The 7265-nt window shown below is 42.7% G+C and overlaps 1 long non-coding RNA gene across 1 annotated transcript; it reads right to left on the minus strand.

Moving 5' to 3' along the window:
* Nucleotides 1–5421: 5421 nt before the first annotated feature.
* On the minus strand, nt 5422–6657 carry LOC111078994. The gene is made up of 3 exons (XR_002608293.2): nt 5953–6657; nt 5674–5892; nt 5422–5605 (listed from the first exon to the last, which is right to left on the minus strand). It is a non-coding gene; the product is annotated as an uncharacterized LOC111078994 (long non-coding RNA).
* Nucleotides 6658–7265: the final 608 nt, after the last annotated feature.

Below are 7265 nucleotides of genomic sequence, written 5' to 3' on the forward strand. Positions count from 1 at the left end.
TTTAATTAAACATTAAACATAAAACAAAAAGCAGGTATCACGACTTTTGAATCCACGCGCCAATGATGTGACCAGTTATTGATCATCGTGTTAGAGCGTACGATTCCTCTACACTTTAATCTTTGCTGTTTTCTTCTTATTCCTAGTCGGAGTGCATTTCCCTTCCTACTCGGAGCGCATTATCCTCCGTCCTCCCCCTCCTGTTCAGAGCGCATTATCCTCTGCAACGACTTCTCTCCTGGGAGCGCTTTATCCTCCGCAACGCCTTCTCTCTCGGAGGGCATTATCATCCGCATCTCTCGGAGCGTACAATCCTACGCCACCCCGTGTTGCCCCTAGAGCGCATTATCCTCCACGACCGATCTTCACCAGCGACCGTATCCGATCCAGGTCCGACCTGCACGCTTCGAGTAGCCACGTTCGGCCCTAACGACCCCGAAGGAAGACCTCGAGGCCAAGCTAGTGATCCTCCGAAGAACTACACTTAACTCTGTACCCTTAAGATCAATAAACATAACCACCTACTTTTGCCACCTTACTTGTGTCGCCTCATTCTTGAACCAGGAGACCTTTTCTTTCAGCTACCACATCCAGAGATCAAATAAATTTCTGTGGACCCCTGCGCGGCGAGCATACCTCGGCCGAAGTGCCGTCACAAGAGTAAATCCTTATTATTGTTCGTTGTTTGCACTGCCCAGTGTACTAAATTGCCATCTACCTAAAAACTCATGCACGCATTCATGCTCCCGCACGGCAGCAGCCTATGCATCCGTTCTCTTTCGCCTCTTCATCTCGCGCCTTTCTTTCTTTCCTTTCCTTTGCTTTGCTATCACTCTCTCGATCTGTCGCTCTCTCGCTCGCATTAGGGCACGGGCGATTCGGCCCGCCTGCCATTTGATTAAGTCTGAATCTAGCAACCACTGCACATCGTCTTGGAATCGAGCTATTCAATCCGATACCGTCTTGTACCGACCCTCGCGTCAACAATCTGACCCCGTCTTGAATCCAGCTAACTCTCCAACCCACTCGTCATCAAACTAACTCGAACCTTTCGCTATCCCTTTGACTCTGTAACGCCTTCTATACTGTTTACAACAATAAACCATATTTAGTCTGAACAACCATCGTCTCGTTAATAAACATATCGCAAACCTACGCTATTGAAAAAGCTCAACAAGGTGCAAGTTATAAAACGTGCATAAGTGAGTGCATGCGGGTTATTTTGGTTTTTGTTACGAATTAAATGATAAGTATAAAATAATTTAATTTGTTTAATTATCTTGTGGTTCGTTGATTTTTTATGGGTGTATATTACAAACCAATGTTGTTTTACTTGGTAAGTAATACCAATTATGCTACATGTAAAATTTAAAAAATTCAAAACAAGCATTGTTTGTAAGGCCATCAAAGGTTAAACAGTAAAATGTGATTTTCAGAGGGTTGGTCAACCAATTTTAGATCAGCCGGCTCTCCATAGATTTTAATAAGCAATACTTTAAACGATGCCGAATTAATGCACCTATACACAAAAAAACGAGAAGGAACGTGTGAGTCGTTTCTGGGGACACGACTCTACTTATACCCGTACTCAGTCAGTATATACATTTTTGAGCTTATGATTTTTTAGAATTTTAGAAAAAAAAAAAATTACATTTTACATTTTTTTCTACATCTGCTATCTACATCTACATATACAATGTCTATTCTACATCTAACATGTAGATTGTACATGTTCCATTTAGATTCTACATCTCCTCCGCTAGGGGTTGCTCGCGCACTGAACGCGGCAGAGTGTGCGAGCGAGAAGGAAAATGAGTTGCGTTGTCGTTTGCGGGATGGGGCAGGGGAAGCAACTGAAAATTAATTTCTTCATTCTGGCTATAATTATGATCCGATCTGATTCAGATTCAGATTCGGCAATCTGGTAGATATGGTCATTCTCTACGATACTGCGTTTTTACTTTTATCGTATCTTTAAAATTGTGGCTGCCACAGATTTTCGTCCTTTGTGTGGGCGGAAGGGGGCGGGGCGAAATTTTGAAATACACTTGTAGCTATCACATGAGTCTGGAAACAAAATGTGGTTCCTCTAGCTTTTATAGTCTCTGAGATCCAGGCGTCAAACAAGATGGACAGACGGACAGACAGACATGGCTCTATCGACTCGGCTATTGATGCTGATCAAGAATATATATACTTTATGGGGTCGGAAACGTTTCCTTCTCTGCGTTACACACATCCACTTTTACCACAAATCTAATATACCCCTTAACTCTTTTTTGAGTACGAGTATAATAAAAGACCCAGGATATATTTTTTTTCGACTTTTCCTAAATTTTTTAAGTCAAAATTTCGTGAAAAATACCGCACAAAAATCATATTTTTTGTATTTGAAAGCTTAACATTTCCCAAACGGTAATCTAAAACCACAAAGTGCATAGAAAACTTTCATTAAAAAACGGGTACATCTTTCTCCTAAAATGTCCCAAACCACTTCTCAAAAAACATAGAATATATAATTGTATTTAAAACATTGATTGAATTTAGTAAAAGCAGTCACAAATGACCCGCTTCAGTGTTTTCGTAACGTAGATCTATTCCAATAAATTCTCGTCAATGTTGACCACATTATTATTATCATCCATGTCCAGCAGTATGATTAGATTGTGCAAGAATATATTTTGGTGCTGAATCAAATTCACAACCATTGCAATATTATTAATATTCATTTAAATTATAAAAGACAAAATTTTCTACCGCACCAAATTGTGTGCATCACCTATTTTTCATGGATGGTAAATGGTGCCAGTGGGAATCGGAGTTTCACATCTGTCAAAAATTCCCACCGTTCCTCATAGATGTGCGGTGTGGGAAAAGGCTATTAGTGTTGAACGGCCCTATAATAAAGTCGGTCGCAGGGCTGACTGATCATTTCGCTGCAGTCGGCTGTGACTGTAAGCTAGGAGCAAAGATCTTACAAGAATTTGGAAGGGATGCTTGATGTTTTGATTTTTATACCAGTAACTCCTCTTTTACGAGTCTGGTCAAGTCTCTGTGGATATTCTCGTTCCTGAGGTACCACGGGGCCCGAGAAATGGTTGTCAGGATTCTAAACTGGATGTTGCTTCTGCTTGCGACCACCTGGACATCCACGCTCAACTGATAGCAGGAAATAAAACAGAAAGCCTAGAAAAGAAGTTTGGATGGGTTGTGTCTGGTAAAAAGGTCTTTGATTGGCTTGTGCGCTCCAGCCACAGCTGCTGAGAATAATAGTCTATAGGAGCGACTTGAGTTAATTCTTCGACGGTTCTGTGAAGCAGAGAATTGCATGGTACCCTTTGTAAGGTCTACAAAAGAAGAGCTAGATTGTGAGGCTCACTTTGTTCAATATTTCCATCGATACAAACCGGCTGCCAGCTAAATATAACTTGAACCTCTTTGGAAAATCTTACCAACAAGCTCATCGTAGATATGTATCTCTTGAGCGGAGGTTAGATCGTCGCCTTGATGTGAAATCCCAGTATGCTGCTTTCATAAACGAGAACCTTGATCATGGGTCATGTGTCTCCGGTTCCTGCCGAGTCAATCAGTTTCTGCCGATACTTTTTTCCTCATGATTGTGTCACAAAGGAAGATAGCTCTACGGGTCGTTTTTGATGGATCCGAATCAACTTCATCTGGCTATTCCCTGATCGACGTTTTAATGGCCGATCCCGTAATCCAATCCAAGCTTTTCCATATTCTTACTCGATTTCGGTCATATGCAGCTGCAATTACGGTACATCTTGCATCAGCTGGCAAAGGATGAGCAGATAGCGTTTCCTGTTGGGGCTGATATTCTTCGCCTTGACTTTTAAGTCGATGACTTGATATCTGGAGCCAGCTCTCAGGATGGGGCTATCCGAGAAATCTATTGGAATTTTGTCCTGAGATCAGTTCCGATTGAAAAAATGGTGTTTGAACGTGCCTGCTAAGATTGATGGAGGAGGACAAGGAAACCTTTTTGAAGTTCGACAATGGCAGCAAATTTACCAAAACTTAAGGCCTTGCCTGGGATCCGGTTTCTGATCAGCTTTTATTCTCGTTTTCGGCCCTACAGTCATCTTCGCTCCCCTGCAGGCGTTACGTTTTGTCAACAATAACTCGGTTTTACGATCCCCTCGGACCAGCTGGGCCTATCATTACAACAACAACTCGTGGCAGGAAATATGCAGCAGCTTCGGCCAGATTCGGCTTTATGAATTTTTTCGGCTTGTACTCATTCTGAACTCTGAGCTAGATTTTCACGGCTTTTGCGACGCCAGCATTGAGGCTTATGGTGCCTTCATTTATGTTGTGTCGAAGGGTCTGCATTCCAGAACTTTGTCCAAAATTACTGCATTGAAGACACTCACCCACAAAGCAGGAGCTTTGTGGAGCGGCGTTGCTAGCTAGGGTCATGGTGTGATTCGGCTGTTGCGCTCTCTCTGGGATTCGGGACAAGCCGTTCACAGCTTTGAGCCCGGATGAAATTCTCTCGCGGGGTGCTCTACCAGTCGAGTTGACCGAGTAACCACTTTGGGCTCATGGAGCGCCCTTTCTTTGTGGCTCCTCGGATGACTGGCAATCTACGGTGTTGCCTGATATGCTCAAAGGTTCTTCTGGCCATATCAACATACTTGAACATTGTAGCTAATTCCACCGAGTTTGGCAGTAAGCGACTTGGTCCTTGGCAAGGATCAGCCTCCCATGACGTGGCCACTAGAGAGGGTGGTCGAGCTACTACCCGGAAGAGATGGAGTTGCCCGAGTAGCTATTCTGAAGACTGCATTTGGAACCACCAAGCTAGTGAACCCAGCTGTGTCTGCTTCCCCTTAAAGATGCTGTTGAAAGTCAGGCGGCTTCCAACGGGGAGAGAATGTCGGGTGTTAATATTGTTATTGTTATTGTTAATAAGCCTATGCTTATGCACGGCAGCAGCCGCTCTTTCCTTTCTATCCCGCCTTCTTCGCTTTGTTGTTGCAGTTGCAGCATCTAAGCTGGTCTCTCGCGCTCCATATGACGTTCGTGCTCGGCTTAGCATCTGCCCCGAGCTGCTCTCCTCTTATCGCTCACTCTCGCTCTCTTCCAAGATTTGCTGCATAGGGTGCTGGCAATTCGGTCCATCTGCCTTGTAGTCAGTCAAGAGAAAATCTTCATAGCTATTGAATCGCTTTTATTGTATCGGTCATCATACTGACGCCTACCTTCCTTTACTAATAAGAATAAATTGTGCAAAATTGCGCTCGACATTTTCTTCATATTAAAATAGTTTCAACGGCTGTTTAAAACTCTTAATGATATGTACGTATGAAATGTGTAGCTATGCAAAAACCATGTTCGATGGGGAATGTTTTAAAGACTGCGGAAATTAAAGACGATTAGTTAAACAAAAAATTTTCGTTTAATGTTTTTTTTTTATTATTTTATTTTATAATTTGTGTCTAGCGTTTCTCGGAAAATTATTTTTGATATATGTTTTGTAATATAGATTAAGATAACAATTGTAGACAATCCAAAAGCCACCAAAGGAAAAACGTTGTCAGCATTCGCATAATTTTTAAGGCGATCAAAGAATAATGAGCTTCTGAAAAAAAAAGAACAGTTAAAATTTTTATCACAAGACACGATTTTTCCTCAAGGAACCAAACCCACGTTTTTGTGATAGATTTGGGGATTTGAAATTTTTTGATGATTTTTTTGCTTGAAAAAATACCCCACAAAAATCATCAATTTTTAACTTGAAAGTCTAACATTTCCCTAACGGTAAGCTGAAATCACAAATAACAGAGAATAATAGTCTATAGGAACGACTTGAGCTAATTCTTCGACGGTTTTGGGAGTCAGAGAATTGCATGGTACCCATTGTAAAGTCTACAAAAGAAGAGCTAGATTGTGAGGCTCATTTTGTTCAATATTTCCATCGATACAAACCGGCAATTATTGAGCTGCCAGCTAAATATAACTTGGGCCTCTTGGGAGAATCTTACCAACAAGCTCATCGTAGATTTGTATCTCTTGAGCGGAGGTTAGATCGTCGCCTTGATGTGAAATCCCAGTATGCTGCTTTCATAAACGAGAACCTTGATCATGGGTCATGTGTCTCCGGTTCCTGCCGAGTCAATCAGCTTCTGCCGATACTTTTTTCCTCATGATTTCGTCACAAAGGAAGATAGCTCTACGGGTAGTTTTTGATGGATCCGAATCAACTTCATCTGGCTATTCCCTAATCGACGTTTTAATGGCCGATCCCGCAATCCAACCCAAGCTTTTCCATATTCTTACTCGATTTCGGTAATATGCAGCTGCAATTACGGGTGATATCTGCAAGATGTACCGGTATGTAGGGGTCTCACCCGAGAATAGTAACTTTTGGTGTATTTTGTTTAAACTGGACACCGTTTATTATGGGATGAAGCCTGCCTCATAGTTATCATAGTTTAAGTCGATGACTTGATATCTGGAGCCAGCTCTCAGGATGAGGCTATCCGAGAAATCTACTTGAATTTTGTCCTGAGATCAGTTCCGATTCAAAAAATGGTGTTTGAGCGTGCCTACTGAGATTGATGGAGGAGGACAAGGAAACCTTTTTGAAGTTCGACAATGGCAGCAAATTTACCAAAACTTAAGGACTTGCCTGGGATCCGGTTTCTGATCAGCTTTTATTCTCGTTTTCGGCCCTACAGTCATCTTCGCTCCCCTGCAGGCGCTACGTTTTGTCAACAATAACTCGGTTTTACGATCCCCTCGGACCAGCTGGGCCTATCATTACAACAACAACTCGTGGCAGGAAATATGCAGCAGCTTCGGCCAGATTCGGCTTTATGAATTTTCTCGGCTTGTACTCATTCTGAACTCTGAGCTAGATTTTCACGGCTTTTGCGACGCCAGCATTGAGGCTTATGGTGCCTTCATTTATGTTGTGTCGAAGGGTCTGCATTCCAGAACTTTGTCCAAAATTACTGCATTGAAGACACTCACCCACAAAGCAGGAGCTTTGTGGAGCGGCGTTGCTAGCTAGGGTCATGGTGTGATTCGGCTGTTGCGCTCTCTCTGGGATTCGGGACAAGCCGTTCACAGCTTTGAGCCCGGATGAAATTCTCTCGCGGGGTGCTCTACCAGTCGAGTTGACCGAGTAACCACTTTGGGCTCATGGAGCGCCCTTTCTTTGTGGCTCCTCGGATGACTGGCAATCTACGGTGTTGCCTGATATGCTCAAAGGTTCTTCTGGCCATATCAACATACTT

This window comes from Drosophila obscura, unplaced genomic scaffold (genome assembly GCF_018151105.1).
Source record: "Drosophila obscura isolate BZ-5 IFL unplaced genomic scaffold, ASM1815110v1 contig_194, whole genome shotgun sequence".
Taxonomy (NCBI): domain Eukaryota; kingdom Metazoa; phylum Arthropoda; class Insecta; order Diptera; family Drosophilidae; genus Drosophila; species Drosophila obscura.